The sequence below is a fragment of the Rhinoraja longicauda genome, chromosome 18, assembly GCF_053455715.1.
Source record: "Rhinoraja longicauda isolate Sanriku21f chromosome 18, sRhiLon1.1, whole genome shotgun sequence".
In the NCBI taxonomy this organism is placed as follows: Eukaryota; Metazoa; Chordata; class Chondrichthyes; order Rajiformes; family Arhynchobatidae; genus Rhinoraja; species Rhinoraja longicauda.
This window is the reverse complement of record NC_135970.1, coordinates 5477895-5497206: the sequence shown is the minus strand read 5'-3', so window position 1 is coordinate 5497206 and position 19312 is coordinate 5477895. Positions and strand designations below refer to the sequence as shown.

Sequence of the window (19312 nt, the reverse complement as noted above, 5' to 3'; positions counted from 1 at the left end):
GCAGCGGCAGCGTGTTCGCCCGCCCCGGATCGCGGGGCTTGGGGCGCGGACATTTCACCGTCCGGCGCGGCCTAAGATGGCCGCGGGATATTTCTCTGCTGGGCGGGGGTTTCAATGTCGGGAGCCACGACCGCCCCGACGTGCAACAACAGCGGCAGCGACAGCGTGTTCGCCCGCCCCGGATCGGACTTATCATCAGCGGAGCCGGCCGTCTTCGGAGGCTGCGGGAGCGGCTGCGACGCGACGCGCCTTGGGCTTGGCCCGCTGTGGACCGTCCGGTGCGGCCTGCAACCACAACAACCTGACTGCGGGCGAGGACAGCGGGAGAAGGGAAAGACATTGTGGCCTTCCATCACAGTGAGGAGAGAGAGGACTGGAGGAGACTCACTGTGATGGATGTTTCTTTGATGGATGTTTCTTTTTTGTGTGTTTTTGGGGTTGGGTGGTTTGAGTGCCTGTTTGATGCTTTTATTGTTGGACTGTGTTTTTGGGGGTTTTGGGGTGTGTGATTTGAATGCCTATTTAATGCTTCTATTGTTGGACTGTGTTTTGGGGGTTTTTTGGGGTTGGGTAATTTGGGTGCCTGTTTAGTGCTTTTATTGTTGGACTGTGGGTGATTGAATTAACATTTTGTTCAAGATGGCCGCGCCGTTGTGTTTGGCTGCCTGCCACTGTATGTTTCTTTTTTTTTCCTAGTCAGATGTGCAGCACTTTGGTCAACGTGGGTTGTTTTTAAATGTGCTATACAAATAAATTGACTTGACTTGACTTGACTTTAAATGCATTCCACTTTCCGAACATTCTTTTGTCCAGAAACAACCTGAAGCAAGTTTCTGTTTAATATCATCAAACTTGGCCTTGCCCCAATTTAGAATTTTAACTCGTGGGTTCGCCCTGTCTTTATAACTATTTTTAAGCTAATAGAACAATGGTCACTGGTCCCACGGACATTGTAGTCACTTGACCTTCCCAATTACCTTAGAGTAGATCAAGCTTTGCCCTCTCCTGTGTCGGGCCCTCTACATATTGGCCGCAGAAACTTTCCTGAGCACATTTGACAAATTCTGCCTCATCTAATTCTTTTGCACTATGACAGTCCCAGTCAATATTGACAATACTAGGACAACCCTATTAGTCCTGCAGCTGCCTGCAATCCGCTAGCACATTTTCTTCTCTAATTCCCGTTGCCTATTTGGGGGTCTGTAGTACACTCTCAACAAGGTGTTCATCCCCTTTTTATTTCTCAGCTCCACCTTTATAGCTTCACTGGATGAACCATCTGTCATGTCCTCTTGAACTACTGCCATGACATTCTCCTCAATCAATAAAGCAACACCCCCTCCTCTTTTATCCCCATGTCTATGTCTCCTGTACCATCTGTACCCTGGAACATTAAGCTGCTAGACCTGTACATCTCTTAGCCAAGTGCTGGAATCTTGGCCAACAAAAACAAACTGCTGGAGGAACTCAGCATGAGAAATTTAGTCTGAAGAAAGGTCCTGATCTTGGGCAGCCTGGTGGCGTAGCGGTAGAGCTATTGCCTTTCAGCGCCAGAGACCTGGGTTCAATCCTGACTACGGGTGCTTGTCTGTACGGAGCTTGTGTGTTCTCCCCGTGACCTGTGTGGGTTTTCTCCGAAATCTTCGGTTTCCTCACACAATGCAAAGACGTACAGGTTTGTAGATTGATTGGCTTGGTATCAATGTAAATTGTCCCGAGTGTGTGTAGGATAGTGTTAATGTACGGGGATCGCTGGTCGGTGCGGAACTTGATGGGCTGAAGGACCTGTTTCCATGCTGTACTCTAAACTAAACTAAACTAAAAAAATATCATCTGTCTAATTCCCTTCACAAGTGCTGACCTGCTGAGTTTTTCTCCAACAGTTTGTTTTTGCTGAGTATTTCCTTTCTGTGTTACTTGCCTTTCTAATTCTTTGTTGAACGTGTGTATTTGCTTTGTGTTGGCTGAACCAGCACACATAATCCCTCCGTACACGTGTTTACTAGCTTCTCAACATTAAAAAAATATTCTTCTCTATTCATTACACCAAAGTAAATAACCTCATATTTTCCCACACTTGTCTACCTTTTCGACCAATTGATTAACTGTCAATTTTTTTACAGTATATACAGCTTTTTATAGTATATACTTATTGTTCTCTTTGCAGCTCATGTTCCCATTTAACTGTGTCTCATAATCAAATACACTTCGTCTTTCCATCTGTCATGAATGTGAATTGTGAATCACTGAAGGTGCAGCAAGAAGAGGCATGGCTGGGGGTCCTTGTTGACAGAGGTATTTTCTTGAGGCAGTGCCTCAAGCAAATGGTTTCAGTGGTGGGAGAGCTGTGCTTATGATGAACCAGGCTGAGTCCATTACATTCTCCAACCTAAGACAGACACAAAAAGCTGGAGTAACTCAGCGGGTCAGACAGCATCTCTGGAGAAAAGGAATTTTCATAACATGTGGCATTTTTTTCTCAAGACAGCAGCATCAGCAGCAAACACCATAGATCGGTTGTTCATAGACACAAAAAGCTGGAGTAACTCAGCGGCACAGGCAGCATGTTCTCCTTGCCCTGAAACGCACCACAGACAACCGGTGTCCCTGTGTTTGTCCAGGTCCTTCTGCCACCTAGTGGTTCAGCGCTAACTGTCCAGTAGTACTTGTGGTGCCCTAGGTCACAAGATCATGCAGGCTGAATCCCATGTGCTACTTGTGAGAAAAGGGGATTGATTACAAACATAAACCAGCTTTAATTCTGAAGTGATACATATTGGGAATACGAATGAGGCTACGACATCCACCATAAATGGTAGAGTCCAAGGAGTATTTAGTAACAGAGAGATCCTTGTGCCTAGTCCAAATATCCCTGAAGATGGCAGCTCAGCAAGATAACATGGGTAAGCAAGCATCAAGTTTCCGTCATAGCCACAACATCATAATTTCAAGCACTGATCGAGGCTCTAAGTTCATCAGCTTTATCCACTACATTAACATTGAAATAAACACACTTCAGCCCTTCATTATCTCCATATTCATGATCCTTTACCCTGCCTGTCCTTACTTTGAAACTTTCTTGTCATAACCTCCACTTTCCCATCAGCCCTTCCATTTGCTGACCTGCAGCTCTCGTTTCCACCCCATTGCCATTCTAGTTTAGTTGAGTTTAGTTTAGAGATACAGCATGGAAACAGGCCTTTTCGGCCCACCGGGTCTGCGCCGACCAGTGATCCCCGCACATTAACACTATCCTATACCCACTAGGGACAATTTTTACATTTATCAAGCCAATTAACCTACAAATCTGTACGTCTTCGGAGTGTGGGAAGATCTCGGAGAAAACCCACGCAGGTCACGGGGAGAACGAACAAACTCCGTACAGACGTCGCCCGTAGTCGGGACCGAACCTGGGATCTCCGGCGCTGCATTCGCTGTAAGGCAGCAACTCTACCGCTGCGCCACCATGCCGCCCAACGGCCCTCCTTAACGGCCTGGTTCCCTGATGTATGATTCCCGGACTCTGTAACTGAAAAGACCAGTTATTTTAAATTACTCTAAGTTGTTACATTGTTGTAAATGCAGCTACAAGCTTCAGTTTGATCAACGGAAATGTAAGAGTGGTCATCTGGTCCAACAATGCCCAGGGCAGAAACAGCTCTGTCAGCTTTCCAAATGTAACTATTTCTCAGTTCTCTGTTCCCTTTCTCCTTCCTTTTTGCCTCTGCCTCAAACTCCCCATTTGCCCATTTTCCTTCCACCCCAATATCCCTTTCTCCTTATAATTTCCTTCCTGATTGACCTTCCCTCCTCAGCATATATCCCATTCCCTTTGCCCCACCTTCTGTTCCTCCCCAGCTCCATCCAAAGCGATCTATTCCCTTCCCATCAATGTCCTCACCGTGCTGCTACGTGTAGAATGCCTCATCCCCTTTCTTCTCAGTGCAAGGGCAGAAGATAGGTTTGTGTTTTTGATTTTTATTATGAAAATGCAGGGGAAAATTTGCAGAAATACAAATACATTCGTGGTTGCGGAGACCATATTTCAATTTAGACCTGGTCTGTATTTCACAGGTCCTCTCACCCTATTTCACCTGAAGACTGTACTTGATCCTGATACCCCACATAGAGCCCTTGTCAAATCAACGGGAGCTTTGCCAATCCATTCCCACTGCTTTCCCCAGCTCACTTTGGCCTTTCACATCTGCATCCAGGTCTGTACATGGTGCCCTGAGGATACCATTTCCTATGGTTGGTCACAAATGTGAGAAGCCTTTGCAAGCCACCCCACACAACGATTTACCTGCAGTAGGAAGAGTTGCAATTGGTAGAGACAAGCATTTACAGAATACAGAGCTTTATTTGGTGGGAGAAAACATTTCCAGGTGCATGGGATTTGACCACAGACCTATTCACTTAATTCAGAGTCATAGAGTGGAAACAGGTCCTTTGGCCCAACTTGCCCACACCAGCCAACATGTCCCTGCTACACTAGTTCCACCTAACCGCCTTTGGTCCAGATCCCTCCAAACCTGTCCTTTCCATGTACCTCTCTAACTGTTTCTTAAACGTCGGGATATTCCCTGCCTCAACTCAATTCATGGAATTATACAACTATACAGCATTTCGGCCCACCTTGTCCATGCCGACCAATTTGCCATTCTGGGCTGGTCCCATTTGCCTGCATTTGGCCCATATCCCTCAAAACCAATCTAATTCCTTCGAAACTAAATCCAACCTCATTCCTTTGAAAAAATTGGCACGACCCCTGAAACCAGCAAATTCCTGGAAGAAAATCATGAATATTCTGGTTCCAGGAAGTAAATGGATTGAAATTTACATTTTAAGATGCCATTATGCAACAGTATGCGTTGATAAGAGGTGCTGCCTTTACTTAAGATAATGGACAAACAATTTAAGATAAAAGCTGTTTTTACCCTGTGTGTTTTGTAACCTGACATTTGGTGCCTGGAAGTGGGAGGAATATTTACAGGAGACCGAGTGGGGAAATGAGACAAATTGGACAGTCCCTCCAAAGAGCTTTGTTGTTCAATGATTCATTATCAGATTGAACACCATTTTCATATATATTTTTTTCTTCATATTTCAGATACAGCGCGGAAACAGGCCTTTTCGGCCCACCAAGTCCACGCCGCCCAGCGATCCCCGCACACTAACACTATCCTACACACACTAGGGACAATTTTTTTAACATTTACCCAGTCAATTAACCTACATACCTGTACGTCTTTGGAGTGTGGGAGGAAACCGAAGATCTCGGAGAAAATCCACGCAGGTCACGGGGAGAACGTACAAACTCCTTACAGTACAGCGCCCATAGTCAGGATCGAACCTAAGTCTCCGGCGCTGCATTAACTGTAAAGCAGCAACTCTACCGCTGCGCTACCGTGCCGCAAGAGTGCTGCTGCAAGAGTGTGGTAGAAACAGCCGAGGTTTAAATGAGATCCAGTTGTTTTTTTCCTAACATTGAATGTTGCTGTCATGTTTGTAATTTAGTCTCCTTGCACAGTGTCACAGCGGGAGAGTTGCTGCCTTACAGCGCCAGAGACCCGGGTTTGATCCTGACGACAGATGCTGTCTGTACAGTTTGTTCATTCTCCCTGTGACCATGTGGGTTGTCTCCAGGTGCTTTGGTTTCCTCCCACGCTCCAAAGATGTGCAGGTTTGTAGGTTAATTAGTTTCTGTAAATTTTCCCTTGTGTGTGGATTGAAACTAGTATACAGGTGATTGCTGGTCGGTGTTGACTTAGTGGGCCGAAGGGACTGTTTCCTCGATGTATCTTGAAATAAACCAAACTCAAAAAAACTAAACAAAACTAAACTAAACCAAACTAAACTCCTAACAAAAGTTAATATTGTAAGCATGTTGACAAATGAGCTCAATTGGAAAGTCACATAGTGATCATGATGATTGAGTGGAAAGATAGACTTGTTTCGGAGCTGGGCTGATCCAAACACAATGTTTTAAAACAAACAACAAACTACTGGAGGATCTAGGGAAAAAACTACAGATGCTGGTTTAAATCAAAGTTAGATTTCATGCTGAGATGCACCAGCACTTTGTCTTTTTTTGTTAACCAGCACCTGCAGTTGCTTACATCTATTATATTGGATAGATCAGTCTGGGAGACCATTGGGGCAGTATTTGGAAGATGGCATTTGATTTCTACACAGACCTTGTCTAACTATGAAAAATCAATGAATTTTCAATGAACTGCCTCCACATTATGGTGATTCATACACTCTGCTGACCTGGTGTGTGCCTCCTCCCATTGCTGCTTAACAACAGACTTTTAACTGCCCCGAGCCCTCCAACACTACCACCAGTCAGATAGCCCACTCTTGTCTGTTCTTCCCACTTGCTTACACCAAACACTCCAAACTCCTCCAACAGTGGAGGATGCCAGGTTTCAGTCTACACCATTTCACCTCAATCTGTGCCCTGAATGAATGAATCAATCAATCACACGCCTAAGGCAACTAATAGAGTTGGCAATTCCAAGTCCCCTAAGGATGTGAGAACATAAACAAGCAAACGTTAATGACACATGACTATCCCAGTGCTCATTTACCAGCTCCATCTTAAAAACATCACCTTTAGTTTGCCAGGGAAAGAGAGGTTATTAACATACATAAACATACTTTCCAAGTTATTGTCAGATAGGTTTTAGTTGTGGCATCTTCCGACCTACAACATCATTCATCCATTTCCCTCCACAGATGCTGCCTGACCTGCTTAGATCCTCCAGTAGACACAAAATGCTGGAGTAACTCAGCGGGTCTGGCAACATCTCGGGAGAGAAGGAATGGGTGACGCTTCGGGTCGAAACCCTTCTTCAGACTGACACTGTGACACTGTGCAAGGAGACTAAATTACAAACATGACAGCAACATTCAATGTTAGGAAAAAAACTGAACTGGATCTCATTTAAACCTCGGCTGTTTCTACCACACTCTTGCAGCAGTTAAAATGGTGTTCAATCTGATAATGAATCATTGAACAACAAAGCTCTTTGGAGGAACTGTCCAATTTGTCTCATTTCCCCACTCGGTCTCCTGCAAATATTCCTCCCACTTCCAGGCAGCAAATGTCAGATTACAAAACACACAGGGTAAAAACAGCTTTTATCTTAAATTGTTTGTCCATTATCTTAAGTAAAGGCAGCGCGTCTTATCAATGCATACTGTTGCATAATGGCATCTTAAAATGTAAATTTCAATCCATTTACTTCCTGGAACCAGAATATTCATGATTTTCTTCCAGGAATTTGCTGGTTTCAGGGGTCGTGGGGATTTTTTCAAAGGAATGAGGTTGGATTTAGTTTCGAAAGAATTAGATTGGTTTTGAGGGATAAGGGCCAAATGCAGGCAAATGGGACCAGCCCAGAATGGCAAATTGGTCGGCATGGACAAGGTGGGCCGAAAGGCTGTATAGTTGTATAATTCCATGAATTGAGTTGAGGCAGGGAATATCCCGACGTTTAAGAAACAGTTAGAGAGGTACATGGAAAGGACAGGTTTGGAGGGATCTGGACCAAAGGCGGGCAGGTGGAACTAGTGTAGCAGGGACATGTTGGCCGGTGTATCTCAGCATGTAAGGCAGTATCTCTGGCGAACACGGAGAGGTGATGTTTCCAGTCGAGACCCGTCTTCAGACAGATTGTGGTGATCTCCTCTCTTCCAGCTTTCTTCCCTCCCATCTCTCTCCCTACCCCCACCAGAACAATTAGTCTGAAGAAGGGACCTGACCCGAAACGTCACCTATCCATGTTCTTCAGAAATGCTGCCTGACAGCTGAATAATTCGAGCATTTTATGTGTTTTTAAAAAATCTGTTCAAAACCTCTCCATCACAGGAAAGATAGTGACCTCAGCTGACCAAGGTACTGGTGTTACAGTGGAGGAGCATGTTGGGGATAGTGATCACGTCTCTGTAGGTTTTGGGATTAGTCTGAATAGGGAGAAGGCTGGACCTTGCAGGAAACTACTAAATTCAAGTAAATTCATAGAAAATAGGTGCAGAACTAGGCTATTCGGCCCTTCGACCCAACAGTCTTTTCAATATGATCATGGCTGATCATCCAAACCTAAGCAGGAGTTCCTTTACCTCCCCCCTCGACTCCGTCCAAGGATCCCAACAGTCTTTTCAATATGATCAAGGCTGATCATCCAAACCTAAGTACTCTGTTCCTACTTTTCCCCCCATATCCCTTGATTCATTTAGCCCTAAGATCTAAATCTAACTCTCTCTTGAAAACATCCAGTGAATTGGCCTCCACTGCCTTCGGTGGCAGAGAATTCCACAGATTCACATATCTCTGGGTGAAAAAGTTTTTCCTCATCTCAGTCCTAATGGCCTACCCCTTATTCTAAAACTGTGTTCTTAAATTCAACTGAACTGTAACGTTATTAGGCAGGAGCATGGGAGGGTGCACTGGGAGCAGCTATTATTGGGCAAGTCCACATCTGGCATGAAGTAGTCGTTTAAAAGCCAGTTCATTGAAGTTCAGAACCAGCACATTCAGTGATTAGGAAGAATAAGGATGACAAAATAGGGAACCTTGGATGATCAAAGTGGTTGTAAACCTCAACAACTTCTCCTCCGACTCCTCCCACTTCCTCCAAGTCCAAGGTGTAGCTATGGGCACTCGCATGGACCCCAGCTATGCCTGCCTCTTTGTAGGGTACGTCGACCAATCACTGTTCCAGGCGTAACGTGGCCCTATCCCTGAACTCTACCTCTGCTACATTGACGACTGCATTGGTGTTACCACCTGCACTCATGCAGAACTCACTGACTTCATTAACTTCACGACTAATTCCCATCCTGCACTTAAATTCACTTGGACCATCCCCGAAATCTCCCTTCCGTTTCCAGATCTCACCGTCTCCGTCACAGGAGACAGACTACCGACTGACATCTATTACAAACCCACTGACTCCCATAGCTATCTAGACTACACTTCTTCCCACCCTGCTTCCTGAAAAGACTTTATCTGCTACTCCCAATTCCTCCGACTACGCCGCATCTTCGCCCAGGATGAGGTTTTCCATACCAAGTAATCGGAGATGTCCTCATTCTTTAGGGAACGGAGGTTCCCCTCTTCCATTATAGATGAGGCTCTCACTAGGGTCTCCTCAATATCCCACAGCTCCGCTCTTGCTCCCCCTCCCCCATTCGTAACAAGGACAGAGTCCCCCTTGTCCTCACCTTCCACCCATCAGTCGTCGCATACACCACATAATCCTCTGACATTTTCACCACCTCCAATGGGATCCCACTACTTGTCACATCTTCCCATCTCCACCCCTTTTTGCTTTCCGCAGAGACCATTCCCTCCGCAACTCCCAGGTCAACTCGTCCCTTCCCACCCAAACCACCCCCTCCCCAGGTACTTTCCCCTGCAACTGCAGGAGTTCCTTTACCTCCCCCCTCGACTCCGTCCAAGGATCCCAACAGTCTTTTCAGGTGAAGCAGAGGTTCACTTGCACCTCCTCCAATCTCATCTACTGTATCCGCTGTTTCAGGTGTTGACTCCAGTGTATCGGCGAGACTGATAGGCTCGACCGATAGGCTCACCGATCGTTTCGCTGAAAACCTCCCTCAGTCCGCCTAAACCTACCTGATCTCCCGGTTACTCAGCACTTTAACCAAAAAAATGGATAAACGTTTCATGGAAATAGTTTTGTATAGTTTCTTTAAACTCAATTTCTATTCATGGTCTACAGTGCTTGATGTGAAATGTATTTTTGAAATGCATTTTCAGCCGCGTTAATTCCAGCCAAACATTGTTTTGATACATCAAGAGACATTTTTAAAGCAAAGTCTATTTTTCGCAATGCTGCCCAAGAGTTAATTTTGCTTGGGGCAAGGTAGAAATGAAGAGAGTAATCACACATCTCAGAACAAGCACATTGTTGGGTGCAACTGCAGCCACATTGTTCAATGGGCTGAGATTGGACATTTTATCCCCATTGTTAACCAGTCATCATACTTCAAGCTCAAAACACCTGGCAGGAGGTAATTGACCAGGATACCTGTGTTGGAAATTGCAGCTGGCATTGTCAGACTATGCTGTTGAAACCCTGACGTGAATTGTTTCCTGTGAATATATTACAATGGGAAGTTTACCGGTTTGGCTTTGATCAGATGCCTGCACTTTGCAAGTCAGCTGCACACTTTTATGATGTGTTTCTTTTCTGCCACTGCCTTACAGCGCTCGAGACCCAGGCTCAATCCTGACTGCAGGTGCTGCCTGTACGTCGTTCCTGCGACCGCATGGGTTTTCTCCAGGTGCTCTGTCTTCCTCCCACATTCTAAAGACATGCAGATTTTTTGGTTAATCGGCTTTTGTAAATTTTGTAAATTGTCCCTGGTTGTAGGATAGAATTAGTGCATGGATGATTGTTGGTCAGCGCGGATTTGGTGGGCCAAAGGGGCTGTTTCCATGCTGTATATCTAAACTAAACCAAACTAAACTAAGCAATCATCTGAGAATGAATAGTCCCAATGCTAAATGTCCATTGTCCATTTCTCTCCACAGTTCCTCCAGCAGTTTGTTTTTGCTCAAGTTTCCAGCATCTGTAGTCCGCATGTCTCTCCACCAACACCACCCATACTGGGCACAAGCCTCAGTCCTGTAAGGTCAAGGAAAGCAATTGAATGGTCGAATCCTGGTTGGTCAACAATGGCAGCAGTGTAGTTCAGTCAGCGACACTGGAAGTATTGGAAGCTGGTCGTTCCACTCTCTATTTGTCCTTCCAATTTTTCTTGCCTAGAGATCATAAGGTCATAAGTGATGGGAGCAGATTTAGGCCATCCGGCCCATCAAGTCTGCTCCGCCACTCAATCATGGCTGACCTATCTCTCCCTCCTAACCCCATTCTCTGGCCTTCTCCCCATAACCCCAGACACCTGTAGTAATCAAGAGATACTATACAGCTGAACAAATACAAACGATGTGGACATCTAGCCTCGCCATTTCTGTCTCAGTGATCTCTTGTGTCGTTTCTTGTGGCTGAAGCATTGCCCAGAATGAAAGGTCCACCTTCTCGTGGGATTGCTATGTGAAGTTTGTTCCCTTCTTTTATGACTACCTGACTCTTAACTCATTGTCCCGACCCATGGGAGCCAGTGTATCATATATCACTCTCTTTACCACTCTATTTATTTGTGTTGCCAATTTTAGGGAGTCAGGCACTTGGACCCCAAGACCCGTCTTTACATCAATGTTGTTCATGCCATTAATTATATATTTTCCCCTCATATTTGACCTCCCAAAGTTCAACACCTCACACCTGGTCATGATAAACACCCACTGCCATTTCTCTAACTATTTCTGCAGTTGATCTATATCCCACGGTATACTTTTAACAGCCTTCCTCACAGTCCATGATCCCAGCAATCTCGGTGTCATCTGCACACTCACTGACCAAACCATCTACCTTCACCTCCAAGTCATTTATCTATATCATAAACAGTAGAGGTCCCAGCACAGATCCCTGCGGAACTCCACCGGCCACAGACCTCTAGCCTGAATATTGTACTTCCTCCACAACCCTCTATCTTCTGCCAGTAAGCCAGTTGTGAATCTATACAGCCATGTCACTGTAATCCCGTGCATTTTAGTCAGGGGGAACAGAAGATTCAAGACTCATACTTCTTGCACCAAGGCATCCAGGTAATCACTCACTCTGTGGCTGTCTCTGAGGTGCATTACATTACAGAATGACATCAATAAGTTATAAAATAAAAACAGAAAGTTAAAAAAATATATGGCATTTTTCTTAATGTTAAGGTTGCACCAAAGGGTCATTATAATTCTGGTGCCATCTGGTTTATGATTCACGCAGAGTGTTTTTTTAATAAGAAGTTTTATTACAGTGACTGATTTGTTCTTCTGTTTATATTTGATGAGATGGAAAGAATGCAACCTGGTTCCCAGGCTTTAACCACCTCTGAGAACACTCCATCACCTCAGGGACATTCGTCCGAGAGTGACCTGCTCCAGCTCTGTATCACTTCAGTGCTGTTGACGTGAGAATGTCCCGGGTTTAAAGGGACCCATTACTTTCACCATCATACAAGAAGGTTTATGCACTGCACAGTTAGCAAGTTTAACCGAGGTGTAGTTTATGGTTTCTTCTCCCCTTACCTCTGTGCCACTAACTTGTTAATGATCCAAGTGAGTGCAGATGCAAACATGTTCACTCAACCCATGGTTCATATCTAGAGGGACAAAAACTGCACAGATGGATTTTTTAAAAAACTTTCTAAAACATTTTATTAAGGTTTATCACATTGTGAACCTATTGCTTACAGAATGGACTTTATGCAATAGTCGTTTTATTACAGGTTCCCAACTGTTTTGCAACCTACAGTTCTCCATTAAGGACCACCACCAGTAGAGCAGCTGCCTCACAGTCTCAAATATCTGGGTTTGTTCCTGACTTTGGGTGCTGTCTGTGTGAAGCTTGCACGTTCTCCCTGTGACCTTATGGGTTTCCACTACGTGCTCCAGTTTCCTCCCGTATTCCCAAAGACACATGGGTTTGTAGGTTAATTGTCCCTCTGTAAATTGTCCCTAGTGTGTGGGAGTGGATGAGAAAGTGGGATAAAATAGAACTAGTGTGAACCGATGAATTGATGGTTGGCATGAACTCATTGGGCTGAAGGGGCGGTTTCCATACTATATCTGTCATTGCAGCTGTAGTGTACATCTTGGCACAATTATGTGCTGCCACTGGAGACACTGTAAGTGTAAGACAATTTGTTTGGCTGGTCCACCATGCATTACCATTGTGACTCATCAAACAAATTCATTATCCTGCTTCTCCCTTCTCCCTATATCCCACAGTCCTTTAGCCTTGAGGCAAATATAAGTATACGATGAAGAGCATGGACTGGTTGCAAATCATGGCTGGTATGGAAACTTGAGCAATTCGAAATGATGGAGGTTGCAGAAAGTGGTGGACATTGCCCAGTCCATCACAGCAACTGACCACCCCTACGTCGAAAGGATCGACAGGAACTGCTGCCTCAAGGGCGGCACGGTAGCACTGTGAGTTGCTTGCCTCACAGCGAATGCAGTGCCAGAGACCCGGGTTCAAACCCGACTACGGGTACTGTCTGCACGGAGTTTGTACGTTCTTCCCGTGACCTGCATGAGTTTTCTACGAGGTCTTCGGTTTCCTCCCACACTCCAAAGACGTACAGGTATGTAGGTTAATTGGCTTGGTAAATGTAAAAATTGTCCCGACTGTGTGTAGGATAGTGTTAATGTGCGGGGATCGCTGTTCGGCGTGGACCCGGTGGGCCGAAGGGCCTGTTTCCGTGTTGTATCTCTAAACTAAGACACCAGCTAATGTCATTGAAGACCCACACCACCTATGCCCACATCTCACTGCTACCATTGGGAAGAGGTACAGGAACCTGAGAACCATTATCTCCAGGTTCAAGAGCAGCTTCTGATCACCATCAGGTTCAAGAATCATCTTGCACAAACCTAACCACAACACTACACAGCATCGAACCACTGCAGGCTTTACTCTATTACGGTTACTCTATATACTTTTGCTTTTGCACTATCATGGTTGTTCCCTCAGAATAACTGATAATTTATTGTATCTTTTTTGTTGCGTCCTATATGGCTGGAAAGCTGCAGGAAGTAAGAATTTATTTATCCGGTTCATATCCTGTGCACACAAGAAATAAACATTCTTGAACTCTTGAATCTTGATATATCTAACTCCATCCTCAATATACATGAAATCATATATTTCATGATTTTGGCTTCCATGGGAGAGAACTCCACAATTTTCACTCATCCTTGGGTGAAGAGGCTTCTTCTTATCACAGTATCCTTCGGGCCAGGTTTTGAACTTCCCCGTCATCAGGAATATTCTTCAAACAGTCCAGTCCCATCAAGTTTCAATGGGGTCCACTCTCATACTTCTTTCCTCCACCAAATATATGCCTAATTGACCCAATCTCTCTTCATAGCTATGCCCTGCCATCGCAGAGATCGATCACATGAACCTTCGCTGAACTTTCATCGCAAAAACATCCTTCCTCTGATAAGGAGACCAAAACTACGCACAATGCTCAAGGTGCAGTCTCTTTTTTTTTAAAAGCTTTTATTTTTTTGTTGGTACAAAAGGATTAGATAAAAATTCCTGGTGCCACACAGTGGATCCTGAAGGCCTTTTTGCTTCTGTGATAACCAGAGGCATTGAGACTACAAGCAAGTCAGTGTGAATGCAGCAGATCCTGAAGGAATGGTCTCGCAGTTCTCCCCACACACTCCCAGCTCCCGTCATACAAAGATTCCGACCCAAAGAAGAAGGAAAAGTACTCCAAATCCCATAAAAAGAGATGCTACTAGAGAAATCAGCAGCTCTTTGTAGATGTCCCGTGTGTACTTGGTAGATGTGACTTCATATACAAAGAACCAGATGGTGAATCCCAATTGCTAGGAGGACCATGGCCAAATGTGGGAAGACAGCAGGATTGACCGGGCTGGTGTATCGGGCCATTGCCTCAAGCTCTATATTCGCTCTCGGGCCACGTCTCCACCGAGGAAGTCACCGACCTCAAGGTGCAGTCTCATCAAGGCCTGGACAGTTGCCACCTCTCCGCCCACTGATCCCCCCATTTCCACTGTGACCCCCCATTCCCTCTGCCCACTGTGACTCACGTTCTCTGCCCACTGTGACTCACGTTCTCTGCCCACTGATCCCCCACAACCTCTGTTGGCCATGACCCTCGCTCTCTGCCAATTTCCATGTCCACAGTGACCCTCACTCCCCCTGTGACTCTCATTCCCCCAGCTCATTAACCCAGGCTCCCCCTGATCTCCCACTTACTGTTAACTGTGACTCCTCCACTCCCACAGCACATTGGGTGGTGGAAGGTACCTACATGGATTTTACTAAGCCGTTAGATAAAAAGTAGGCTGATCTAGAATATTAAGATGCACAGGATTAACAGTGACTTGGTCACATAGATTTATAACTGTAATGTTGATAGAAGACGCAGGATTGAGGTGGGAGGGCAGTATTCAGGCTGTAGGTCTGTGACCAGTTCCGCAGGGTTCTGTGCTTGGACCTCTGCTGTTTATGATATAGAACTAAATGGCTTGGATGCCAATGTGGGTGAGTTGGTTAATAGGTTTGTAGATGATACCAAGATCACTGGGGTCACAGACTTTGGGAAAGTCTGTCAAAGTGTACAGTGAGGTATAGAACAGCCTCAGAAATGAACGGAGAAACGACAGATGAAGTTTAATCCGAGCAAGTAAGACACGTTGTCTTTTGGGAGGGTGAATGTAAGGAGGAAATATGGAATTAATGGCAAGACCTTTATTAGAAGATAGACACAAAAAGCTGGAGTAACTCAACGGGACAGGCAGCATCTCTGGAGAGAAGGAATGGGTGACGTTTCGGGTCGAGACTCTTCTCTCCAGAGATGCTGCCTGTCCTGCTGAGCTACTCCAGCTTTTTGTGCCTCTCTTAGGTTTAAACCAGCATCAGCAGTTCCTTCCTACACAAGGTCTTAAATAGCATTGATATACAGAGGCATTTTGGGATCAAAGGGCACAACTCACTTAAAGTGACAACACAAGTAAATAGAGTGATAAAGAAGGCATTTGGAATTTTTGCTTTCATTGGTCGGGGCATTGAGGAAGTCATGATGCAGATTTATAGGACTTTGGTTAGGACTTAGATTAGACTTTGGAGTATCGCATGCATTTTGGTCATCCCAATGCAGGAAGGAAATGGAGGGTTTGGAAAGGGTGCAGGTTTACCAGAATGATACCTAGATTAGGTGGTGTTAGCTACAGGGAGAGGTTGGATGGACTTGGATTGTTTTCTCTGGAAAGTTGGAGGTGTGAGGAGGGATCTAGCTGATAGATGTATAAGGGCATAAATAAGGTAGACAATCAGAAGCTTTGTCCCAGGATAGAAAAATCAGATACTAAAGTGTAGCTTTAAGATGAGAGGTGGGGGGGGGGGGGGGGCAACTTTTCACACAGATGTTAGTGGGTATATAGAATGCGCTGTCAGAGGAGGTAGTTGAGGCAGATGCAATAACATTTGGACAGGGACATGGATAGGAAAGGTTTAGCGGGATATGGGCCAAACATAGGCAGGTGGGACTAGCACAGATGGGGCATCTTGATCAGCATGGGCAAGTTAGACTGAAGGGCCTGTTTCCATGGTATGAATTTATGACTCTAGATGATAGTGGTATGTAAGAGACTATTGCTAGGCATATGGATATGCAGGGAATGGAGGAATATGCATTATGCCCAGGCAGATTAGAGCTGGATTTGGCATCACGTTCAGCACAGACATTGTGGGCAGAATACCGTGGCGGCACGGTAGCGCAGCGGTAGAGTTGCTGCTTTACAGCGAATGCAGCGCCGGAGACTCAGGTTCGATCCTGACTAAGGGGGCTGCACTGTAAGGAGTTTGTACGTTCTCCCCGTGACCTGCGTGGGTTTTCTCCGAGATCTTCGGTTTCCTCCCACACTCCAAAGACGTACAGGTATGTAGGTTAATTGGCTGGGTAAATGTAAAAATTGTCCCTAGTGGGTGTAGGATAGTGTTAATGTACGGGGATCGCTGGGCGGCACGGATTTGGTGGGCCGAAAAGGCCTGTTTCCGGCTGTATATATATGATATGATATGATAAGAGACTATGCCTGTGCTATAGGCTTTGGAATGGGTGCAGAAGAGGTTTCCCAGAATGGATTAGGGGGCATAAGCGACAGGGAGATGCTGGAAAAGTTTAAATGAGAGATGTGGGGCATTTTTTTTACACAGTGGCATTTAAGAAGCTTTTAAAGAGGCACACAGATATGCAGGGAATGGAGGAATATGGATCGAGTACAGGCAAAGGAGATTTAATTTGGCATCATGTTTGGCATAAACATTGAGGGGCGAAAGGCCTATTACTATGCTGTAATATTTTATGTTTAACCTCCCCTCACACAGCACGCCATGCATTCCTGGAACCAGTCTAGCAAACCTTCGCTGCATTGCCTCCACATCGACTGCAGTAAGGAGACCAAAACTGAATACAAACCTCCAGGTGCGGTCTCACAAAGGTGCTACACAATTGCAATCAGACTGCCGTGCTCTGGTAATCCATGATGTATGACTTTAATTATAAATAATATTTGCCCTCCTGATTCCCGCTGCCTGCTGACCTGTGGTGAATTGCGTACAAGCACACGGAGCTGTCCTCAAACATCTGCACATTTCACAAGTACTTTGTTTTCTGTTTTGTTCTCCAGAATGGATAGCCTCTATTTTTTCACATTATATTCATCTGCCATGCTCTCACCCCATTTATTTTTTATTCTCTGAACACTGTCAACATCCTGCTCCATACACACAGTTAGGGTTGCCAATTGTCCCTTATTAGCCGGGACAACCCGTATATTGGGATAAATTGGTTTGTCCCGTACGGGACCGCCCTTGTCCCGTATTAGGCCCGGGGGGCGCTGTAGGCCTGGACACTGTAGACCCGGGGGCCGCTGTAGGCCCAGAGAGTGTAGACCCAAACAGTGTAGGCCCGGACACTGTAGGCCCGGACACTGTAGGCCCTGGGGCCGCTGTAGGCCCGGACACTGTAGGCCCGGGCACCGCCTAATAGAGGTTGCGTAGCAACCCGCCTCCCGGCCCGGGCGGCCACCGTTGGTGGAGCGGGAGCACGTGGCCGCTGGCTGGGTGAGGTCACGTGGGGCGCGGGGCGGTGATGTCACCGTTTGTCCCTTATTTGGGAGTGAGAAAGTTGGCAACCCTACTCACGATCCCAGCTGGCTCAGGGATTGTCTGCAAACCTGGAATGATGATATTTGGTGCGAAGCAGCAATATTCCAGAGGAACTCCGCAGGTCGAGGGGAAAGGAATGGCGATGTTTTGGGTTGAGGGCCTGCATCAGGGCTGAGAGTGTAGAGGGAAAGTTGCCAGTGTAAAGGGGAGAGGGGATGTGGTGATATAGAGAGGAGGGGGCGAGGGAGACGGGTGGTGTCCTCTTTGATGGGAGTTCTGTGAGACACTCTCTTACTACTGCCCCTCTGTGATTTCTACTGCTTTCCTGCTATTTGACCACATTCTTACTCTGCCTGTCATCCTTTCTCCGACGAGAGTTCTGCTCCCCTCTCAGAATCAGAATCAGAATCAGAATGGCCTTTATTGTCATCCAAAAAACATGTCTTTTGGACAAAATTCCATTACCCACAGTCCAACAATAAGAAGCAATAAAAATAAAGCAATAACACACACAATCACAAAACCAACACAAAAAAAACTCTTTGATCCCCCTGCTCTGGCTATTATCATTACTTTTTTGTATATCTTTCATTCATTTGTTCTACAGCTCTCTACATCACCGTCTATATCTCTCGTTTCCCTTTCCCCTCACCCTGTCCGAAGAAGGGTCTCGACATGAAACATCACCCATTCCTTCTCTCCTGAGATGCTGCCTGGCCCGCTGAGTTACTCCAGCATTTTGTGATACCTTCCTACGCTGAGTCACTCCAATTTTTGTGTCAATCTTCAGTTTAAACCAGCATCTGCGGTCCCTTCCTACACCTACTGCCCCTTGTCTCAGTCCCTCCCAATACCCGCCCCCCCCCCCCCCCGCCGCCCTCCTCATTACACTGTTCATCTTCACTCTCAATCCTGATATAGGGTCTCAACCCAAAAAAAACCAACAATTCTTTCCCTCCCCTCCTTTCCCCCTGGGATGGTCAACCTGCTGAGTTTCTCCGGCAGGTTGTTTTGTACTCCAGATTCCAGCATTTGATGTCTCTGGTATCTATGATATTTGGTCCCTCACCAGATCATGACTTTAGGTTGTGAATGCCTGGGAACTGAACACTGATACCAGCATACCAGCTTGAGAACGATCCGTTTGCTTTTTCGTTGATGCCAATTCTCCTTGTCAGAATACTACTCACTCCGTGGCTGATATCTGAAATGGATGAGTTGCCTCATCAGAAAAGGATGCATAGGCCAGCTTGCAGTTGTTGGTGTTTCAAACTGTGAGAGAGAACTTGAGTGAAAAAAATAAGACCCTGAAGGGTTGACAGGATAGATGGCGAGGAGGACAAGCGCTTACTTGGCCAAGGTAAAGGAAGCTGCAGGCCAAGTACTGATTATTATGGATAAGTAGTGGATGTTCTGCATGGACATGGTGGGCCGAAGGAGCTATTTCTGTGCTACATGATTCTATGAGGATATGTTCCTTCTAGGGGAATTAGGAGTTGAGTGTCATTTTT

The 19312-nt window shown here is 45.7% G+C and overlaps 1 pseudogene; it reads right to left on the bottom strand.

The window, feature by feature from the left end:
- Nucleotides 1-14187: 14187 nt before the first annotated feature.
- LOC144602454 (dolichyl-diphosphooligosaccharide--protein glycosyltransferase subunit TMEM258 pseudogene) lies at nucleotides 14188-17277 on the bottom strand (annotated as a pseudogene).
- Between the last annotated feature and the right edge of the window lie 2035 nt (nucleotides 17278-19312).